The sequence below is a fragment of the Leopardus geoffroyi genome, chromosome B3, assembly GCF_018350155.1.
Source record: "Leopardus geoffroyi isolate Oge1 chromosome B3, O.geoffroyi_Oge1_pat1.0, whole genome shotgun sequence".
Taxonomy (NCBI): domain Eukaryota; kingdom Metazoa; phylum Chordata; class Mammalia; order Carnivora; family Felidae; genus Leopardus; species Leopardus geoffroyi.
Genome location: NC_059337.1, coordinates 112,655,356 through 112,680,406, shown reverse-complemented (window position 1 = coordinate 112,680,406; position 25,051 = coordinate 112,655,356). Strand labels below are relative to the sequence as shown.

Genomic DNA, 25,051 nt, shown 5'->3' with positions numbered 1-25,051 from the left:
TAGAACTTCAGTATTCATATAGCTGTTGCTCTTTTCTAATAATAAGCTACTTTACCTTCTATCCTTTCTCTTTCCTGCTTCCTATGAATTCAGCTGGTAAAAGATTCAACTTAACATAAGCTAATTCAACCTAATGAAATCTTAGTTCAGCTGTTCTGCTAAATCATTCATTTTCCTAGTTCCAATCAGATTAGATGAAATCATTTTTATACACAAAAAAATAAAAAGATTGCTGGTCACTCTATTTACTGGAGTTCTCTTAAACCTGGTTCCCTCACCTAAGTCCAAATGGCTATGGTTGGAAAGAACAGTATCAAGAGATAGAAAATGCACACCTGCCTGGGTATACTTCTTATGCAGAGGCCAGTATTATAGAAGCGATATCCCTCAGAAAGATATGCAGGTGGAAAAGCAATCACTTTAGAGTCTAGGCTTAAAGGCCAACGGAGTCTCAAAAATTAATACTTGTGCTCTGCAACCTCCTCTTAAATCATTCAATATATACTGACTATCAACTATACATGAATAATATTATGCCATATGGCAAATAATTGTGTAAAAGAGGGTCCCCATACTTAGGAAGTACGCGATCTAGTTGAATAATATTCATATACATGAAACACTTAAATAACAAATACAAGGTAGAATGTGATTAAATGCCAAAATGAATAGAAACCACTGAAAAGTAAGGGCTTGAAAAAAAGTCTTAGAATAATTTTAGATACTCATCACATAAAAATGTTGTAGTAGTTACCCATTCATTAACCGGTAAGTTCACGTTCATCAAAGCAGACTGAGGAAGGGCACCTGGGTGGCTCAGTAGGTTAATCGTCTGACTCTTGATTTCAGCTCAGGTCATGATCTCACGATTCATATGATCGAGCCCCACATTGGGCTCTGAGCTGACAGTTAGGAGCCTGCTTAGGATTCACTCTCTCCCCCTCTGTCTCTCTCTGCTCCTCCCTCCCCACTCAAAATAAATAAACATTAAAAAAAAAAAAAGCAAACTCGGGAGAAATCCCAAATACTGAGACAAACCCTATTTTTTTAGGATAACAACTGTATTTCAGAAGATTTTGTGTAAGTTTATTCTTAAACTTTTTATGATGCATTTGGTAGTACAGTCAATATAAAATGGAATCCATCTCTCTGTGCACTCTTTCAAAAGAATGATTCTTTTAAAAAACAGGATGATTCATTTACTTGTTCAATAAATATTTATTAAGCATCTGCTGTATGCCAGACACTGTCATAGACTCTAGGGAGACAGAGTGATAAACAATAGAGACATTTGTAAAATAGCCACTTCATTCTCCTTTTGATAAATATTTATGAATACTATATCAATTTAGGAAGGAAAATGAAAATTATCACTTGGTAATATTATAGAACTTGATACAACTTAAATGTGTGTACATAGATGTACATATATATTTGATATACCATATGTGTAATATACCATTCTATGTAATCTACCATATGTTCAGGATCTGCTACAGAGATTTTATTTTGTGACACAATAAACACTGGGTGCTTATGCTACTACCATTTTCTGTTTTTTGTTTTCTGTTGTTTTTTTTTTTTTTTTAATTTTTTTTTTTCAACGTTTATTTATTTTTTTTTGGGACAGAGAGAGACAGAGCATGAACGGGGGAGGGGCAGAGAGAGAGGGAGACACAGAATCGGAAACAGGCTCCAGGCTCCGAGCCATCAGCCCAGAGCCCGACGCGGGGCTCGAACTCACGGACCGCGAGATCGTGACCTGGCTGAAGTCGGACGCTTAACCGACTGCGCCACCCAGGCGCCCCTGTTTTCTGTTTTTAAACTAGTAACTTGTTTATCCTTCAAATTCTGAATCCACTTTCGTTCCAATATTTTAAATCTATACATTAACATTACCTGTCACAAATGAATAGACATTTTTCCAAAGAAGACACACAGAAGGCCAATAGACACTATGAAAAGATGCTCAACATCACTTACCATCAGGGAAATACACACAAAACTACAATGAGATACCACCTCACACCTGTCAGAATGGCTAAAATCAGCAACACAAAAAACAACAGGTGATAGCAAGGACGTGGAGAAAAGGGAACCCCTTGCATTACTGGTGGGAATGCAAGCTAGTGCGGCCACTCTGGAAAAACAGTATGGAAGTTCCTCAAAAAGTGAAAAATAGAACTACCCTATGATCCAGCAATCACACAACTAGATATTTACCCAAAGAATACAAAAACACTAACTCAAAGGGATACATGCATTCCCAATGTTTATAGCAGCATTATCTAATCTACAATAGCCAAATTATGGAAACAGTCCAAGTGTCCATCAATTCATGAATGGATAAAGAAGATGTGGTATATATCTATACACACACACTGAAATATTACTCAGCTATAAGAATGAAACCTTGACATTTGCAATGACATGGACAGAGCTAGATAGTATTATGCTAAGTGAAATAAGTCAGTCAGAGAAAGACAAATACCATATGATTTCACTCATATGTGGAATTTAACAAACAAAACAAACAAGCAAAGGGGGGAAAAAGGGAAGCAAACCAAACAACACATTCTTAACCATAGAGAAAAGGTGATGAGGATTAAGGAGCGCACTTGTTGTGATGAGCACTAGGTGGTGTATGGAAGTGTTCAATCACTTTATTGTATACCTGAAACTAATATTACACTGTATGTTAACTAACGGGAATTGGAAAAAAAAAAAAAAAAAAAAAAAAAAAAAAACTATAGTGAAGAAACTGATGGTTACCAGAAGGGAAGTGGGTGGGGGTATGGGTTAAATAGATGATGGAGATTAAGGAGTGCACTTGTTGTGATGAGCATCAGGTGATGAATGGAACTGTTGAATCACTATATTGTACAACTGAAACTAATAGAACACTATATTAATTATACTTACATAAAAACATTAATAAAATATATTATCTGTCATATATTGGCTGAGAACTATCAAAACCTTTATATTGTACCATGTATGTATGATTCTACTCTTGCCATAATAATTTGCACTGGAAAATTCATTCAACTTAGTAGGAATGAAGTCCTTACACACCCATTTTAACAGAATGAAAATGAGGTAATTAGGATCATTTCTAAAGTCTGTTGTGGCTCTGAAAGTCTGATTCCCTGACTATATAATTTACAGTATAAGAGCAAAGCATACATAAAATCCAATCACCTAACAGGTTCTGTACTTAATTTAAAATGTCATTAGTCCCATTGTTGAATTGGCCATCCTACAGAACCTAACCTTAAGTTTATTTCTGTCCTCATCTCTACCCTTGATTACACATCCATCCTAGCATAAATCCTAAGTCCATGTGGTTTTCAAACATTAAAACCCAGAAAGTCCAGGAAGGTAAAATATCCTAAAACTTTTAGATAAGTAGCCCAAGACTTTTAATTTGTACTAAATTATATCTAATACCATTTCACAATCAAGATGAAATAACAAGGCTTTTTAATAAAATTAAAAAGGAAGATAAAGAAGCCAAGAAATTAAAATTCATATTGAAAACCAGTAATTTAGATTAAATGAGAAATTAAATATAAACTATAAAAAAGAACCAAATGAGTTCTTAAAAGTACTCTATTTGAAATTAAAACTTTAGTGGAAGCATTTAACAATATACTGGAGATGGTAAAAGAAAGTGAATTTGAAAACCAATCAATTAAAATTATTCAACTTTGCAGAGAGAAAAGGGACTGAAGAAAAATGAATAAACCTTCAGGGACCTGAGAACCAATATGAGATGATCTAAAATATGTGTAATTGTGTTGCTAGAGGAAAAAAGAATGAGACTGGGACAGAAGAAATATTTAAAAAATAATGGCCTAGAACTTCCCAAATATGAAGAAAAACACCAAGTTTCAAGCAGTGTAGCCAATCCCAAGCAGAATAAATACAAAGAGAACCACATCTGGGCATATCATAGTCACACTGATAAAAACCAAAGATAAAGAAAAATATTGATCGAATGCAGTCAGAGAAGGAAAAAAGAAGGAAAAAAGACTTCATGTATAAGACAAACAAGCATGACTGCTAACTTCTCATTGGAGATCAGAAGACAATACAACAGTGTCTTTTTTTTTTAATTTTTTAGATGTTTATTTATATACATTTAATATAATGTATTAAATGGGGGCGGGGAAGAAAGACAGACACTGAATCTGAAGCAGGCTCCAGACTCTAAACTGTCAGCAGAGCCTGAAGCGGGACTTGAACTCACAAGCTGTGAGATCATGACCTGAACTGAAGTTGGATGCTTAACTGACTGAGCCACACAGGCATCCCTAAAATGATGTCTTTAAAGTATGAGGGTGAGGAGGTGGGAGGGTAGAAGCAACGTAAAATTTTGTATTCAGCAAAAATATCCTTCAAAAATGAGGTAGGCATTTTCAGCTAAATAAAAACGGAGAGATTCCTTGCCAGCCTATATACACAATATGAAATGCTAAAGCATGTCCTGTAGGCCAAAGAGAAAGGATACCAAATGGATACTTAGACTTACAGGAAGGAACAAAGAACACCAGAAATGGTAAATAAGTTGGTAAAATACAAAGACTGTTTTCTTTCTTCTCATTTTGCTTAAAAGTCAAATAACTATTCAAGGCAAAACACAGCACTGTAAGGTGAAGTTTATAACATACATAGAAGTAAAATATATAACAATAATTACATCCAAAAAGAGGCAATAAAATGGAATCATACTGTTGTAAGGTCTTACACTGGAAGTTGGAACAAGGTAGCAGGGTGAGTCAAATGGAAAATGAGACATCAACAGAGAGATGTAGGAAAGGTTAAATGTGAGGTAACTTTCCAAGGAAACAGAAATATTCTTGTGTTGGTGATTATGTGGAAGATACACGGATAAGTTGTCAATTGGGGCAACAGAGGTGACTGGGTCATATATGTATCTTAACATACTAGAAGCTAATCCAGGCTTCTACAGAGCAGGAGTGGGAAAACTCCAAAAAATAAGAGAAAGCTGCAAGATCTCTTGAGATGTAGGATCAGGACCTGCAAAATAGCCCTTAGCCTTATTCAATTGGCCAAAGAAAGTAACACAAGGGTGAGACAAAAGGCCCTCACAATGGAAGGAGAAACCAAAAACTGTGCCCATTTTTGCAATTTACCACAGTATGTTTAATAAAGAAAAGACAGAAAAGAGGCAGTTTACTAACAGTGAAACCAAAGAGTTGATGGTCATTGGAACATGTGAAGTACACAGGATGCAGAGAACTGTAAAATAGGTACCAAATAACCACCAAAGAAACTTAGAAGCCAAGATGATGAGAATTTCTTTAAAAGACAAGAGGATCATGGAAATGGCATATTACGTATCCTTACTACTGAAACAATCACTATGAAAAAGCCTAAATGGGGTTGCCTAAAATGACAAAAAAAAAAAAAAAAAAAAAAAAACTATGTATTTTTAAACCTAAGTTAATATAACTTAAGGACTTCTCAAAATGCTACCAAAGTTGACTGGATGACTTATTAATATTAGCACACTTGGAAATATCTTACCTTAGCATTATTTTGTATGAATAAATTTTTCAGTGATATTTCTTTTACATTAATTCAAATTGATAACGCTTGTTTTAGAAAGGTGAATAACTTCAAAGGATTCACTGGAAAAGATATTTCAATGCCATCTTCCTTTCAGTTACACTAAAACATTTAAAATTGGCATCAGCTGGTCATAAATAAATCAAAAATCACAAGTTAACAGCTTTATATTAACTGAATATGGTAACTTAAAAACTAGATACCTGAATAATTCAGCATTCTTTTGAAAAGTACAAACAAGGATTCCACTTTACTAAGTCTATTAAGTAGCTATCACTGAATGTGAGATTTTGAAATCCCTTTTTTAAACTCCCTCATTCAAAAACTAGGTTACCTTTAAGTTCTTTATTTTTTATTTTTATTTTTTTATTTTTTTAATGTTTATTTATTTTTTTGACAGACAGAGAGAGATGGAGCATGAGCAGGGGACGGGCAAGAGAGACACAGAATCCAAAGCAGGCTCCAGGCCCTGAGCTGTCAGCACAGAGCCCTATGAACCGCGAGATCATGACCTGAGCCAAAGTCAGATGCTTAACTGACTGAGCCACCTAGGCACCCCTAAGTCATTTACTTCATTGAAATAAAGTTGTAGTGTAATATAATGTAGTGGGGTTAAGAACATGTACAAGCCAGACTACCCAGGCTAAAATTCCAGCTCCACCAGTAAGCTATGTGACATATCACTCCAATTCTCTGTGCCTTAGTTTCCACATATGTAACATTGGGAAAACAGGCCATACTATCTCATCAGGTTATTAACTTTTAATTGAGTTAACATATATAAAAGTGCTCAGTACAGAGCCTGATATATAGTAAACATATGGGTTAGTGATGATGATGATGATGATTTTCTCATGTTACATAGAAAAAGCCCTGGATTGGGGCTTATATGTTGATTCTGCCACTTGTTACATCTCTGAGCAATTTACTTGACTTCTATGAGCCTCCTCCACTTCCTTACCGATAAAATGGTGGACTCTAAGCCCTCTTTCAGTGTGAGAATCTCTCATTATGCTGTAACATCAAGGAGAAAATTCACAGCTACTTCTCTTATTAAATTAGGAACTCATTTCATCTCTTTCCCCTGCTCATTCTGAAATTCTTTCTTTCTCCCATCTTATTTATTTTCATTCATTTTAATATTTAACTAATTTTCTTTAGATTCACCAGTCCCATTTTTTTCTTACTTGTCTCTGCTGATATCTTCCTAGGGGCTTGATACAATTAAATTCTTACTTGTCTCTACTCAGACCATTTCCTATAACCCAGTCTAGCTGTGGTTTGCCACACTATGAGGGAATAAGAACACCAATAAGCACAACATTTTTACAACATTCTTCCATTTAAGTCTCATAAGCATCACTCTGTAAAAGGTTATCACACTCAGAAAGAATGTGATGTGACTCATAACATGCAAAACCAGAGTATAAAACTAGGATAAACACCTCAAAATATTATTTTAATATTTTAATTTTTAGTATTTATTCCTTACTTTCCCTATCTTACTAGAATGAGCATGAAATGGGGCGCCTGGGTGGCGCAGTCGGTTAAGCGTCCGACTTCAGCCAGGTCACGATCTCGCCGTCCGTGAGTTCGAGCCCCGCGTCAGGCTCTGGGCTGATGGCTCAGAGCCTGGAGCCTGCTTCCGATTCTGTGTCTCCCTCTCTCTCTGCCCCTCCCCCATTCATGCTCTGTCTCTCTCTGTCCCAAAAATAAATAAACGTTGAAAAAAAAAATTTTTTTTAGAATAAGCATGAAGTTAGTTATTGAGAAGACTTAATTTTGAGCACCAACTCTGATACTTACTGTTTGACTTTGTACAGGATATATCACCACTCTGAACCTCAGTTTCCACATTTATAACACTGGGATAACAAAAAGGTTTGTAAGAATAAAACAACAACAACAAAAATATGTTTCATAAAATAAGGAGCTATACTTTTTTTCAACACCTTGTTGTTGCCAACACCTGTCTAAGTCTGATTCATCGCATAATTATATTTTCTCCCCTTGGCCAATGTAGTAGCATAAGATTGTTATCAGTTTTTACTCACTGTTCTGAATTAGTTCTCAGACTCTTTTGCTCCTTTTAGATCTTCTATGTTTGGAAAAGTAAATTCCACTGAACCAAACTAACATGGTAACCCAAAAATTTGTTGAGCATCAACTACACGCCAGGAACTGTGAACCAGAAAATATATGGAGAAAAAGAAGAGATTTCCTAAAATGGGAGAAACATCATTAAAAGTAGCAGTCTGATGTCTGATAAATTTTTTTCCACCTACAAGAAACTGAGAGATCTTTTTCCTCCTCTATATTTCTACTCCTTTAATTTTAACTCTTTCCCCCTTCTCTGTTAGAAAGAGGGAGAGAACATAAAGAAGAATGAGGAAAAGCTTGTTCAGATGCAAAGGCTACACCAGGGAGAATGAAATAAACACAGAACTCCCAACACTTCCTGAGTAACTAAGAAACGGGAAGAAAAATAACAAGCATGTATAGCTTGCCTGTTATCGTCTGGACTTCAAGTATACTGTCACAGTTAATATCTATACAATCTTGAGGAACAGGCATTCTTATTTCACTCAAAAAATATTTACTGGGCACATGGGGCGCCTGGGTGGCACAGTCGGTTAAGCGTCCGACTTCAGCCAGGTCACGATCTCGCAGTCCGTGAGTTCGAGCCCCGCGTCAGGCTCTGGGCTGATGGCTCAGAGCCTGGAGCCTGTTTCCGATTCTGTGTCTCCCTCTCTCTCTGCCCCTCCCCCGTTCATGCTCTGTCTCTCTCTGTCCCAAAAATAAATAAACGTTGAAAAAAAAAATTAAAAAAAAAAAATATTTACTGGGCACTTATTACATGCTAGGCACTGTTTCAGTTACTAAGAATGTGTCAGTAAATAAAACAAATAGATGAAGATCCCGGCCCTAGTGAAGCTTATTCTAACAAAGGGAAAAGACAATAAACAACTCAACATGTAAATTAAAAAATATGTTAAATGGCAATAAATGCTATAGAAAAAAAATAGAGCAGGTAAGGGAAATTAGGAGTATACAAGGGAGGAATATATGTGAAAAAGAGAGTTTGAGAAGGTGACATTTAAGGAAGTTGGTCCTGTGGTTCCTGGGAGCCAGGAGACAACTCTGAGCAGGGAAGTGAAACATTTTACTTTTGGAAGGGGATCACCTGGCTACTGTGTTAAGAAAAGACTATAAGAGGGAGTGTAAAAGTGCAATGGAGAGACAAATTACCAGATTACTGCAGTAATCCAGGTGAGATAAAATGGTTTGGACCAGGGTAATAGCAGTGGAAATAGTAAGAAATTGATGTATTTTAAATACATTTTCATATTTTCAAAGTATGGCTTGACAAGCTTTTGATTACAAATTGGTTGTGGGAGTAAGAAAGAGAAGAAATCAATGGTGGCTCCAACTGGAAAAAATGTAGTAGACATTTACAGAGCTGAAAAATATTGTGGCAAGAGCAAGTTTTGAGCAGGAAATCAATAATTTGGATAGAGACATATTAATTACACAATGTTAATTAGACATCCAAATGGCAATGTCAAGTAGTATATACACAAATATATATCCCCTACTTGACAGACATAGATAGATATAGACATAGGAGTGTGGAATTCAAGAGAGGGGTCTTAAATGGAGATATAAATATAAATTTGGCAGTTGTCAGTATATAGTTGGTATTTAGAGCCATGGTCACAAGGGAGTGAGTGTAGACAGAGAAGAGAACCAAAGACAGATACTCCAACTTTTAAGAGACTGAGAAGAAGGAAAAATGATACAGGAAGAAAGATCTTTTAAAGTATAATTTCCTGGAAGCCAAGAAGGGATAGGCAAGAGACAATAATCAACTGTTATCAAATGTTGCTGCTAAGTCAAGGGAGATGTGTATTGAGAAATTAACTTGAGATTTGGCAATATAAAAGTTATTGGTAACTTTATCGAGAGTAGTTTCAATGCAATGATAAAAAATAACTGTACTGGATTTAAAAGGAAATAGAAAAAAATGTAATTGGACACAGTGAGCATGGACAACTCTTTCAAGTAGTTTGTTGTAAATGGAGAGCAAATAAAGTATTACCTGGTAAGGGAAGGACGGCCAAATAAAAGATGTTATAAAAATAAAACATCTTTTGTCTTTTTATGGCAGTGATGCAGTACTGAGAAAACTTTAGTGAGAGTAGAGAATTGATGAAACAATATTATTAAGGATGCATAAATAAATGAATATAATGCACAACAGAGATACTGGCTTTAGAAAAGTTGAAAGTAATAGGTGAGAATATAGAGTATAGGAATTAGAGATTTTGGTAGGTAGATGGATGTGATAAAAGGAGTCCATGCAAGTTCCCTTCTGATTGCTTCAATTTTTTTTCAGTGACTTAAGAAGCAAAATCATCAGCTGAGGACAAGATTGGGGAAAAGATACTGTCAGGAAGTCTGATGAGAGAAAACATGAAATAAGCCATCTAAGAGAATAAAAAAATAAATGCCCTAGGAAAATATAGTATGAATGCCAGATAATATAAAGGACTCACTTGATGTTTATGACCATTAATTTAAAGTAAAACTGGGGCACCTGGGTGGCTTAGTCGGTTGAGCTTCCAACTTCGGCTCAGGTCATGATCTCACGGTCTGTGAGTTCGAGCCCCGTGTCATGCTCTGTGCTGACAGCTCAGAGCCTGGAGCCTGTTTCAGAGTCTGTGTCTCCCTCTCTCTCTGACCCTCCCCCTTCATGCTCTGTCTCTCTCTGTCTCAAAAATAAATAAACATTAAAAAATAAAAAAATAAAACTCGTCAGCACGATTTTGCATTTTCCTCTAGACATAGAGGTCCACAGGTACAGATTGAATTTAAAAGAAGACTGAATGCCACCTGGGTTATACTTTTTCTGAGTATGACCAACTTAGAGTCAGACAAGAAAGTTAAGGGGTAAATGCCACGGAGCTGAGAATGTATGCTACAGATAATAAAAAACCTATAAAATTTAAGTTAGATAAAACAGGAAGTGATGACTGAAGGAACAGAGGGACAATTTAAAGATTGGATCAATAAATCAATTATTATTTCTATTTTATAAATACAACTTAAATAAACTGCCCAAATCACACAGCATTTTAGTCACACAACTAGAAAAGAATCTGAATCCAAATGTGCCACATTCAAGTCACTCTTCCATGGTACCAACAACACCAACCTGTCTTGTAAATTTAATTTTCATTGGCATGCCAAACTCCATTGGGTTGGACCTAAGGCAAAATTACACATTAGACCATTTTTCCCAGCCCTCTTTCACCTCCCTCTTCTTCTATGGCCCAAATGCTAAGAGTCTTTCAGAGTCCAAATGCACACATGAGTCTTGCCCTCCCGAATTTGTATAAAGTTACTTGCACTTTTCCCTGCCAATGAAACCCCTTCATGAAAATCTGAAGCACTAAAAATTGCTCTCAATATGAAAACATCTATAAATGACTAAATAAACATAACCTTCTTCATGGGTAGTCTCATTCTAACAGGGTGTCTGTTTGACCCATTTTAAACTTACTGTGAAATACATTAGGTAGAAATAGTTGAGCTGGACCAAGAATTTTTTGTTAACTTTTATTTCTAGCACTCTTTCCCTTAAAAAATATACCCTTTACAAAATTCCACAATTCTGAATTTTATCTTCTCTCAGAAAATAAGAAAGTGATGATACTACATGTCATGGATCAGACCCAAATTTTGGTTAAAGATGTTTTCTATTTAGAAACTGAAATATTATAAATTGAAGTAAATTGAAAGTAATAAATAAGTAAATTGAAAATTAATTATAGTAAGTCGGGGACTACCTGGCAAAGGAAGAACTAAATGTAACCAGTTTAAGGCCTCTTCTGTAATTATGAGTAAATAGTTAAAAAGACAAAATCTTATTTCTAATTTATGTCAAGATTATCATTTTCAAAGAACTATCAGATTAGCATAACAGGAAGGTTTCAATCCTGAATATACACCAAAGTATCATCACTGATGACCTTAGAGGGCAGAAGGTAGAATTCTACTAGAAATACTACACACCTCTGTATTTATTTTCAGTTCGTATGTGTGGTAAATTTTATTATAATTTGTAATTATTCTTTCCACCTGTTCCTAAGTAGCTTTCCAAAAAGATAATCCTCTCCACCTGTTCCTAAGTAGCTGACAGTACTCTTATAGAGAAGTAAACATCTCTGCCCCATTGACTTTGGCTATTGATTTGCTTTGGCCAATGACATATAAACAAACATCCAACCAGAAGTTTCAAGAGCCACTGTGTATTTCTGCCAGATTTCTTTCTTTTTTTCCCTGTTACAAGAACAGCATGTCCCAAATAGAAGTTGTTCTCCAGCCTGGATCTCAGAATCATAAGACACATGGAGCAAGAGCAAAGCTACTGCCAGCCTTAGCTAACACGTAGCAAGAGCAAAACATAAACCTTTGCTATTGTAAGCCAATGAAATACTGAAGTATTGTAATCTGTTATGCAGCCTAACTCAGCAAAAGTTAATACAGCATGTATTACTTTTATAATCAGAAAAAAAATACAGTTCACTGCTTCAATCTTTAAAGACATCAGTTACTGTGATATCTCAAAAGCAAAAAAATGAATGAAATCCTATTCTTAAGATATCAGAGAGCTTATGAAGTAAGAAGTAGATAAACTAAAATTCCAAAAGAGAAGAGCCCTTGCTAGCTGAGTTGACAATCACCTGCTATTTCTTTCCCAGGAGCATTTAAACATTCTGGGCACTGACTGAGAATGGAGATTGATCCAGGCAGAAGGACTGGTAAAAACAGAAAGCAGCAGAGCTTTTTAGAGTGGTGGACTAAAAATTAGAAAGTGCCAAATGCAAGGCTAAAAGGGATATTTGCTGAGTTCTATGGTGATGCAGGACGCTGGGAGAATGAGCTAGAATGGCAGAGTGAAATCTCCCTCAGTCTCATGGTACTTAGCAAAAAACCTGCTAGAAAAGGGAAATAACCATAAGCAGGTTTTCAATATTTGCCTGAATTTGAAGCAGTGTGAAGCAAGAGATCAAAAGGCCAACCTCAAAACTTCCAAAGAACAGACTTGAATCTCCTGTAATCTTCCAGATGGTAAAGAAACATCCTGACAGTTTCTCAGTCAAAAACCTAGTAACTCAAGACTGGCAAAAGAGACATGACTAACTAAATCTTACTAAAACTGCAATCCAGACTGACCCTAATTAAATTTAGTTCAATTCTTTTTTTTTTTCAACGTTTATTTATTTATTTATTTTTTGGGGGGGCAGAGAGAGAGGGAGACACAGAATCGGAAACAGGCTCCAGGCTCTGAGCCATCAGCCCAGAGCCTGACGCGGGGCTCGAACTCACGGACCGTGAGATCGTGACCTGGCTGAAGTCGGACGCTTAACCGACTGCGCCACCCAGGCGCCCCTAAATTTAGTTCGATTCTTAATTAAACTGTAGTGTCAGCACCACAGCCAATTGGCTCAACAGTTGAAAAGGAAAACCATCTCTGAGAATGCAAGCTGGTGCAGCCACTCTGGAAAACAGTATGGAGGTTCCTCAAAAAACTAAAAATAGAACTAGCCTACAACCCAGCAATTGCACTACTAGACATTTATCCACGGGATACAGGCGTGCTATTTCGAAGGGACACATGCACCCCCATGTTTATAGCAGCACTATCAACAATAGCCAAAGTATGGAAAGAGCCCAAATGTCCATTGATGGATGAATGGATGAAGATGTGGTGTGTATGTGTATGTGTATATATATATATACATATATATATGTGTGTATATATATATACACACATACACACACACATATACATACAACGGAGTATTACTTGGCAATCAAAAAGAATGAAATCTTGCCATTTGCAACTACATGGATGGAACTGGAGGATATTATGCGAGTGAAATGAGTCAGTCAGAGAAAGACAAAAAACATATGATTTCACTCATATGAGGACTTTAAGAGACAAAACAGATGAACATAAGGGAAGGGAAACAAAAATAATATTAAAACAGGGAGAGGGACAAAACAGAAGAGACTCAAATATGGAGAACAAACTGAGGGTTACTGGAGGGGTTGTGGGAGAGAGGATGGGCTAAATGGAGCACTAAGGAATCTACTCCTGAAATCATTGTTGAACTATATGCTAATTTGGATGAAAATTTTTAAAAATAAAAAATGAAAAAAAAGAGAAAAGAAAAGGAAAACCATCTCTGGAGGAAGAGATTTTTTTCAGCCTCTATCTAGTTAAATATATAATTTAACTAGATAGAGGCTTTTATTTAATATAATTTAAATTATATACATAATTTATTTAATATAATTTATTTAATATAATTTAAATTATATATAATTTAAACAATTATATATTGTTTACTATACAACTTTAAAAAAATGAACATCTATTCATATAACTACTCTACTTTTCATTATTATTCATGGTATATTTTTTCCTTCCTTAACAACATATGTGAAGAGACAAGAAAATATGACCTGTAATCAAGACAAAAAGCAGAAAACAGAAGCAGTCAGAAATGATGCAGATAGTGGAATAAGCAAAGACTTCAAGCAATTATTAATATGTTCATAAACAGAGAAAAAAGTAGACAAAATATATAAAAGTATGAAGACAGTCAACAAAAAAAATGGAAATCTATTAAAAAAAGAATCACACAGACTTCTTAGAATTGAAAAAATAAGATAAATTAACTTAAATTCACTGGATGGATTTAATATTTGTCTGGGCACAGCAAACGAGAGAACTAGTAAGCTTAAAAACAAGTTAGTAGATGGGGCGCCTGGGTGGCTCAATCAGTTAGGCATCTGACTCTTGATATTGGCTCAGGTCATGATCTCACAGTTCATAGGATCAATTCCTGCATCAGGCTCTGTGCTAACAGTGCAGAGCCTGCTTGGGATTCTCTTTACCTCTCTCTGCCCCTCTCCTGCATTCTCTCTCTCTCTCTCAAAATAAATAAATATCCTTAAAAAAAAAACAGTAGAAATACCTAACTCATAGAAAGAAAAGAATAAGCACAACAGACATATGACATCTAATGATGACAAAACATCTAACAAGTTGAGGAGAGAAGAGAGAGATTAGGGTGGAAACACTTAAAATATTTATTTATTTAAAATTTTTCCTGCAAAAGATGAATGCAAATAAAATCATGCTTAGACACTACACAAACTGTTATAAACTACAAACAAAAAAAATTTGTTAAAGCAGTCAAAAAAAGCACATTACTTTTAAAAGAGCAACAATAAGACTGATGGCTGACTTTCAACAAAAATTATGGTAGCCAGAAAAGGAGTATTTGTAGTGTTGAAAGAATAAAAGATACCAACCTAGAATTCATCATGAGGAAAATTTTCTTCAAGAAGTCAAAATAGAGACATTCACAGACAAAAGCTAAGAAAATCTGCATTTAGCAGATCAGCACTAGATGAAATATTAAAGGAATTTCTTCACGGAAAAGGGAAATTATCCCAGATGGTAGCAAAGAACTCCAAAAGTAAATGAAGGGCACTAGAAAGGTTATATATGTGGATAAATACAAAAGAACACTGTTTAAAAAATGTCTATGTGGGGGCGCCTGGGTGGCGCAGTCGGTTAAGCGTCCGACTTCAGCTCAGGTCACAATCTCTCGGTCCGTGAGTTCGAGCCCCGCATCGGGCTCTGGGCTGATGGCTCAGAGCCTGGAGCCTGTTTCTGAATCTATGTCTTCTTCTCTCTCTGCCCCTCCCCCGTTCATGCTCTGTCTCTCTCTGTCTCAAAAATAAATAAACGTTAAAAAAAAATTAAAAAAAAAAAATGTCTATGTGGTTTATAACACACGTTGAAGTAAAACATATAAACAAACAGCAGAGAAGGAGTAAATGAAATTAAACTGTGTTAAGTTTTCCATTGTTCGTAAAAGTACTGATACTAATAAAATATTAAAATCTCTATGATAACTAAAAAATTATAATTGTGGAAGCTCTAAACAAAAAGCTAATAAAAATGAAATTTAGAAAACTTGGCAAATCAAAAAATAGAAAAATTTTAAAGAACAAAAAAAAGAAAGAATATGAGATAGAAAATAACAAGAGAAATGATAGATTTCTATCCAACTATTATTAGTAATTACATTAAATATAAACAGAATAAACATTCCAGTTAAAACACAGATTGTCAAACTGGATTAAACAAACATGACTGAATAATATGCTATTTCCAAAAGACACTTAAATATAAGTGTCTTAAATATAAGAATAAGATAGGTTGAAATAAAAGGAAGGAAAAAAGTAAACAACAGAATTACTGATGAAAAGACTGAGTGACTATGTTAACAGAAGTTCAAAGTAGACCTCAAAGCAAGAAATATTACTAGAGATAAAGAAGGATATTTCATAATGACATAATGGTTCAACCATAAATTGTAACAATTCTAACTTTTTATATACCTAATAAGAGTTCCAGAATATATAAAGGAAAAGCTGAAAAAAACTGAAAAGAAAAGAGATACAATCATAGTTGGTGATTTTAAGATTCTTTCGTCGTACTGATAAAAACAGGGAAAAAAAGTCTTTAAAAGATTTGAACAACTCAATTAACACTAACATCAACAACTCAATTAACACTAACATCAACAAACTTCAGAATAAACATTCTTTCCTAGTACAGATGAAATATACCAATCTAACACAAACTCCTTCAGAGGATTGAAAAGGGAGACAAAAAGAACACTTCCCAATAGTTTTTATAAGGTCAGCAAATCTTCATATCAAAACCTGACAAAAATTTTACTAGAAAGGAAAAAATAGGCTAATATTTCTTATCAATAGATGTAAAAATCCTAAATAAAATATTAACAAATTGAATCCAATTATACATCATGACAAAGTTGGATTTATCCTAGGAGTAACAGGATAGTTTAACACTGAAATCAATCAGTGTAATTCATCATATTATATACTTAAAAACACAAACCAGATTATCTCAATAAAAGCAGAAAACCCATTTGATAAAACTTACAGCCATTAATGATTCAGAGAACTAGAAATAGATGGGAACTTCTATAATCTGATAAAGATACCTACAAAAACCTACAGCCAACAAAATAATTGATATTGAAATACTAAATATTTTCTCCCCTAAGTTTAGGAATAAAACTATCACTATTTCTATTACCATTGTTCTGAAAGTCTTGGCCACTGCAATAAGGAACAAAGAAAAAATGTACAGAGACTGGAAAGGAGTAAGTAATATCATTACTCCCAGATGATATTGCTGCATAGAAAATACAAAAAAAAAAAATCTACACACTATGAAATATTAAAGTGATTAGGAAGGTTGTGGTTTACAGATGAAAATACAGAAATCAGTGGTATTTCTATGTATTAATATGAAACAATTGGAAAATGAAATCTAAATAAACTGTATCATTTACAACAGCATCTTTGAAACATCAAATATCTAGCCATAAACCAAAGATGTATGAGAAATCTAAACTGAATACCAAAGGGGTACCTGGATGGCTCAGTCGGTTAAGTTCAGCTCAGGTCATGATCTCATGATTCTTGAGTTCAAGCCCCACATTGAGCTCTGGGCTGACAGCTTGGAGACTGGTGCCTGCTTTGGATTCTGTGTCTCCTTCTCTCTCTGCCCCTACCTCCCTCCCTCCCTCTCTCTCTCTCTCTCTCTCTCTCTCTCTCTCTCTCTCAAAAAAAAAAAAAAAAAAAGATTAAAAAAATAAAATAGAATTATCTGAATATCATAAAACACTGCTGAGAGAACTTAAAGATCCAAGTAAATAGAGGGTCACCTGGGTGGCTCAGTCAGTTAAGCGTCCAACTTCGGCTCAGGTCATGATCTCACACTTCGTGAGTTCGAGTCCTACGTTGGGCTCTGTGCTGACAGCTCAGAGCCTGGAGCCTTCTTTGGATTCTGTGTCTCCCTCTCTCTCTGCCCCTCCCCAGCTCATGCTCTATCTCTCCAAAATAAATAAACATTTTTTTAAAAATTATCCAAGTAAACAGATAGATATCCATGTTTACAGGTTTATAGAATGGAAGATTCTATACTGTTAAAGATGCCAATTCTGTCCAAATCGATGTACAGCTTCAATGCAATCCCAAATGTAATACCAATCGATTTTTGTATTGTAATGATTCTAGATGCATATGTATTTAGTATTAGTATATGAAGTATAGCTCCCCTCAAAAGGAAAAACACTGAAGGAGAAAAAAAATTGGAAAACCTATACCACCAGGTATCAAGACTCAGTATAAATTCCTAGTAACTAAGACAGGATAATACTGGTGTGAGGATACACAAACACACCAGTGGAACACAATATACACTCTAGAAACAGAGCCATCTGATTTATATCAAAGGTACCCTACAATCGAGTAGGAGCAAATGGATATCCATAAGCTGTTAAAAAAAAAAAAAAAAAAAAGCTACTGATTTCTACCTTGCCTCATTCATACAAATTAATCTGAAATGCACCAAAAAAGTTCAAGTACAGGGGAAAGCAATAAAGCTTCTAGAAGAAAATTTTGGAGAATATGTTCATGATCTTATAGTAAGCAAAGATATCTTATACATGCACACACACACACACAAAAAAAAAAAACCCACTACACATAAAATTTAATAAATGAAACTTCATTAATACTAAGAATTTTTATTTATTAAAAGACACTATTAAGAGAATGAAAAGACTAGCCACAGACTGGAAGGAGATATTTGCCATATATATGTCCAAAATACTTACATTCAGAATTATAAAGAATTCCTACAAATCTGTAAGACAGCCCTATTAAAAAATGTATTTAAAATATTAAATATTTAATATATCTTAATATATTAAAAGGTGCTCAACATCATTACTCATCTGGGAAATGTAAATCAGAAACCACTATACACCAACCAGGACAGCTAAAAGTAAAAAGATTGACAACACCAAATTTTGACAAGAATGCAGAACACTGAAACTATCTTCCTTTGCTGGTGGGGATAGAAAATGGTAAAACTTTTTTGGGAAATGACAACCCAGCAATTCTACACCTATGAGGCAATTTACTCATCAAAAGACATACAAAATCATATTCATAATAGCTTTATTAACAATAGTCAAAACTAGCAATAATTCAAATGTCTATTAACAGAAGAATAATGATCCATTCATTCAATGGAATACTACATAACAATAAAATGAACAACTGCTACACACAACATGGATGAATATCATAGACATAATGATGAGTGACAGAAGTCATTCTATTTATACAAAGTTCAAGAATAGGCAAAAGTAATCCCTGAGGAAAGAATCAGAATAGTGATTACTTGGGCGTGGCATGGGAAATGGATATTGACTAGTAAAAGGCATGAAGGAAGATTCTGGAGTGCTGGAAATGCTCCATATCTTGATCTCGGGTGGTACTTACAAGAGTCTATATACATGAAAAATTCATCATGCTGTGCAATTAACATTTGTGCATTTTACTGTATGTTATATCTCACATTTTAAAAATGTTACAGCAGGAAATTCAAATGGGTGTATACTGGGGTAAATCATTTTACTACAAAGGATAACCGTATAACGTTTTTAATACCCAAGACTACGAGTAAGGTGCCCTGGGTTTTAGCCCCATACTTTATCATGTAACCCTAAATAAGTCATTTAACTGGGTCTTAGTTTCTTTACCTAGTAGAATGGGTTTGCCCAGATAATCCTTAAAGTTCTATATCTAAAAATCTGTGTCTTTGAGATAAACTACTTAATTAAAAAATCTAATTCTTAAACTTCAAACTACCACACAGTCACCTAAGGCCTGAATGTAGCAAAACCAAGTTAGCTCTTGTAATTCTAATTAAGGAAGGTTAAATCAGATAAGTCATGCAGCTGTTCATACTGAATTTCCTATACCTATATTTAAGTTCATCTACTTTAGCCAAGACATTCTAGTGCCACCCCTTCAGCAGCCAAAAAAACCTGACAGCCAGATTATCTTTCCTTGCTTTTCCCAGGATGGGTTATTCATTCTTCCAGGCCCCACTCAAACACTACCTTCTTTAAAATACCATCCCTCCTCCATATGCTAACTTGGATGCAAATTATAAAAAATAAATTATAGAAATAAAAAATAAAATAAAATAAATAAAAAATAAAATAAATAAAATAAAATAATAAAATAAAATAATAAAATAATAAAATAAAATAATAAAATAAAATAAAATAAAAAAAATACCACACCATCCCTCCTACAGCCATTCTTCAGTCTAAATTCATTGTTCCTTCCTCTGTGCACCCACAGTATGTTGCTTATACTTCTATTATGGCTCTTCACTCTGTCTTATACTTACTTGTTTTTTAATGTTTATTTATTTTCGAGAGAGAGAGTGCAAGCAAGGGAGGGGTAGAAGGAGAGGGAGACACAGAATCCAAAGCCAGCTCCATGCTCTGAGCTGTTAGTGCAGAGCCTGACACGGGGCTTGAACTCAGGGACCACGAGATCACGACCTGAGCTGAAGTCAGACGCTTAACTGAATGAGCCAACCAGGTATCCCTTATAGTTACTTGCTTTCATGTATGTAAGTAGACCCTTTCCAAAGGAAAAATATACTCACTTAGCCAGCTAGATCAGCCAAATCAATCCTGGAAATCAATGAGTAACAGCACAGTAAGATAACTTTCATATTTGATTCTATATTAACAGTGGCAAAGTGAGATAGTATATACTAAATGCTGCTGTCCCCTACTCAAAGCAATAAGAGAGTATTATGAATATTCAAGATACTGAACTAATCCCAGTCCTTACTTTAGTCTACTCTCCAAAAAATGAAATATCTGTAGGCAGATAGCTGAAGAAAGAAGTAAATTAGTCCTGCAGTGGGGAAACAAATTATTTATGAAATTATTTTATCTCAATAAACAGATGGTTAGGGAAGAAATAAGTAAACTATTTTAGGATTATATATTCAGCATCATTTTTCTGTTAACTGACCCTGCTCCTGTCCACATGGTTGGTACAGCATAACCTCTATCCTTTGATCACAAATGACTGGTCCAGGACAAAGTTCTTCCTCAAAAATTTTAGAAACACAACTGTGAAAATAAAGTCAGTCCTTCTCTGGATAGCTGAAATGGGAAGATATAAATAATATAGAAACTGTTGATGGCACTGTTTTTTCCATTGTGAAAAAGGCAAATCTGTGGTGAAAGAAAATAAAACTTACAGAACAAAGCAAAAATGAAAAACCGTCCTGAGGACCTTCAAACCCTAGATCCAATATTCCTAAGGCTTCATCCTATACTTAGGTTTTATGAGATTAGACACCCCATTATTCTTATAATAAATTTCCTCTTTACTAAAGCTAGTTCAATTTGAACAATTCTGCGATAGACAGTTACTCTGACGACCCCCAACTAACCACTCTTCCTAGTATTCCTAGTCTCTTCCCACGGTGACTCTGGGCTAGTGCTGTGACCAATAAAAAATGGTGAAAATGAAGCTGTGCCAGTTTCAGGCCTATTCCTTAATTGGGCTGGCAGCTTCTGCTTCCTCCCTCTCATAATGCTTGCTCTTGGAATGCTTCTTGGAACCCAGCCATCACACCATGAGGCTAATGAATCAGCCATGTGGATAAATCCACATGTAGGAGAACCAAGGCCCTGGACAACAGTCCCATTTAAGCCTCCAGACGACTGCAGCTATACCAGAACCCCAACTAATGCCACCTACAACAGAACCACTGAGTTAATTTGTAGAAATGTGAGAGGCATTAAACTGTAGTTTTAAGCCACTAAGTTTTGTGATGGTTTATAAATGCAAATTTTAACTAACATAAAAGTTCAATTCACATACAAGTAATTTGGAATTATACTTTTCTAACACAGACTATGTCTTGGAGCAGGATTTAGCAAACTATGGCTCTTGTGCCAACTCTGGCCCACAATCCATTTTTATAAATAAAGTTTTATTGGAATACAGTCGTGCTCATGCATTTACATATTGCTTATGACTACTTTCATGCTACAAAGGCAGACCTGAATAGCTGTGACAGAAATCATATAGTCCAGAAAGCCCAAAATATTTACTATCTGGCCTTTTACAGAAAAAGTTTGGTAAATTCTATCATACAGTACTTGGCAAGTGTTTTTAATATATAAATGACTTAAAATGTAAACCTACTTTACAACTAACTCCTCATACTCAAAGGATGGATGACACTATAAATATTTAGTGGTTTTAGCCTCACATAATGTGAAGCAAATCACATGCTTGCCACATGCTGAATGTTTGTGTCCTCCCAAAATTCATTATGTGAAAATCAGTGCAATGATGTTTGAAGGTGAGGCCTTTGGGAGGCGATGGGGTCATAAGGATGGAATTAGTGCCCTTAAAAAAGAGACCCAGAGACTTCCCTTCCCACTTTTGCCATGTGAGAAGACAAAGAGAAGATAGCTGTCTATCAACCAGGAAGTGGACCCTCACTGGACATCAGATCAGCTGCTGGTACCTTGATCTTAGATTTGCCAGCCTCTAGAAACATGAAAAATAAATTTCTGTTGTTTATAAGCCACCCAGTCTATGGTACTTTATTAGAGCAACCCAAAAGGACTAAGACAATATTGAACTGGTCTGTATTGTTTGTTAAGTCAGAGTACAGTCAGTCTAATATATTAATCATGGGCAGGAAAACAACAGAGTAATAAAATCAGATCCATAATTATTTTGCTTATCAGTTCCTACTATGCGGGTAGGGGATCTCAAGTTTCTCATATATTAGATATGACCCACTTCTGAATTCCATTAAAAATCAGAAAAGCATGAATGTTTCACCATAATGTATAGTTGACAGGGTTTTTTTCCACCTAATAATACTTCACAGACCGATCTGCACAATGCTGTAAATTCTACAGATTTTCTTTTGGCATCTGATATTTCATAAGTATTTCCCCCTTTTTATACATAATATTCCTTTGCCTTATACCCCAACTAATTGTTACTTCAATCCAAGCACAATCAGGCCCAAGTCTTGGCTCCTTATCCCTGGGGCTTACTCTTTTCCTCATCTACCAATTAAAAATCTCTCTTCTACAAATCAACAATCATCTATGTAGTTTTATTTTACTATTGCTTTACCACCCTGAATTACTGCATCATTTGTATAATATTTAAAACTTTTCTACTTTCTTTACTATAGAATAGAACTCCATTAAATTACCCACATAGGTAGAGGCAGTTTTCTCCACAGATCTTAATAAGACTTAAAGAATATCAGAAACAGTTTCCCATCTATACTTTACTTTAAATGTATATATCAAAAATCTCAAATTGTCATTAGTTATTACACTACAAATACCATCTTCTTACCCTTACAGCCCAAAATTTAAGATAGAAAATAGGAATTTAGATCAAGACAACCCCAGTATAATAATCATCTTTAATGCTGCTCCTAAAAGAAGATAATACGAAATAGTGGAAAAACAGCATGAAGATAAACCATGACTAGATCAGTTATCTAAAAGATGTATTAGTGGGGTAGCAGACTGGCTCAGTCAGTAGAGCATGCAACTCTTAATCTCAGGGTCATGAGTCAAGCCTCACATCACACAAAGCGCTTACTTAAAAATAATAATAAAATAATAATAATAGCAGTTATATTTATGGATTTCCATTACCATGTTTATAAAGGTAATTACATTCAAAGTTATTACAATAAACAAACATTTAATAAGTACTTATTATGTGGGCACGTTCATTAAATGTTTACAGTTATCTCACTTATCACAACAACCCTCTAGGGCAGATATTGGTATTACTCCCCATTTTACAGATGAGAAAACCATAGCTTAGAAAAGTTAAGTAACTCTAAAAATTTAACTTCATTTAATTTAGGTATAAACCCAGGTGGTCTAATCCAGAGCCCACTATTCCAAGTATCTGTGTGATCCTAAAACAATAGTGTTCATTAGAATTATAGGTCTTATTTTTACAACAGCTTTATTTTAAATATGTAAGCAAAATATTTACAACTTTTTGCAGGGGAGGAGTACTAATCTTGGCTTTCCAGATCTTGATATATATCTGTTAATTAAAAAAGAAAAATGTAATACTTCAATACATCCAAATCACTAGCATTCTTCTAAGCTTGACAGTTATTACATGTATGTAATGTTTATTCCAAATCTTAAGCACTTTGTGATTTGAACTCTGTAGCATGTGATATTGAAGGAAATAAATTGCACATATTTTGCAGTGGAAGTAACAGACATTTATTTCCATTTATATTTGGTATGAATGTCAGTGTCGATGTCTAGCAATTTTTCCTATTTGAAGTAAGGAAGGCATTTCAGATCAATAATTGTGCTGTCAGTAACAGATTGTAGGTAACATGAATACAAGCAATAATAGAATGGTAAATATGAGGCATGTTCTGAGTTTGAGATTAATAAGATTTTAGAGCTGAAGGAGATTTTAGAGAACATCTCTTCAACTTCACACTTCACAGATAATGATACCAAACTCCCACTGGAAAAATCCGAAACAATTTGATCCAATGTTCTTTCTCATGTAATAATAACAAAACAAGATTGCTCTTTCTAGTTTTCACTATCACAGATTTTCTGAATAATATATTCAGTCAATATTTTAATACAAAAAAAAAAGAAATGGGAATTGGTAAGCAATTGAATATGTGTGTGTGTATATATATATATATATATACACACACACACACACACACACGTATATATACATACATATATATATATACAAATCCAAACTAAAAAAATCTTCATGGTGGAGATTATTATAGGTAACCACTATTTCTACAGCAAAAAGCTAAAAGAATAAATATAAGGGTCTTACACAGACTTCCAAAAGACCATTTATAGGGGGAAAAAAACACAATTTCCCAAAGAAGTATTGAATTCTGGTGTGCCTTGAGAAAGTGTTCCATTCTCAAAAAGTTTTAGAAACACTAGACTAAAGTTCAACAGGATCCACAACCATAATATCACTCATGTCTTTTATGCTAATATGCTTTAATATATTATGAATCTCCAAAAGAAGGGATGTTATACAGCACTTTTTTTCAAATTTATTTGAAAATAAAAACCTCTTGGGGCGCCTGGGTGGCTCAGTCAGTTGAGCGTCAGACTTCGGCTCAGGTCATGATCTCGTAGTTCGTAAGTTCAAGCCCCGCGTCGGGCTCTGTGCTGACAGCTCAGAGCCTGGAACCTGCTTCAGATTCTGTGTCTCCCTCTCTCTCTGCCCATTCCCCACTCATATCTGTCTCTCTCTGTCTCTCAAAAATGAATAAACGTTAAAAAAATTTTTTTAAAGAAAAGAAAAGAAAAGAAAAACCTCTTCACACCATACCTATTGTAATATGTCCCAGAGAAGTGTTGCTAGAACA

At 34.8% G+C, this 25,051-nt stretch overlaps 1 protein-coding gene across 23 annotated transcripts in view; it reads right to left on the bottom strand.

Annotated features, from left to right (window-relative positions):
* The window catches only part of GPHN (gephyrin), a 631,205-nt gene that overhangs the window by 595,172 nt on the left and 10,982 nt on the right, over nt 1-25,051 (bottom strand). The gene's annotated exons all lie outside the window — the stretch shown is intronic.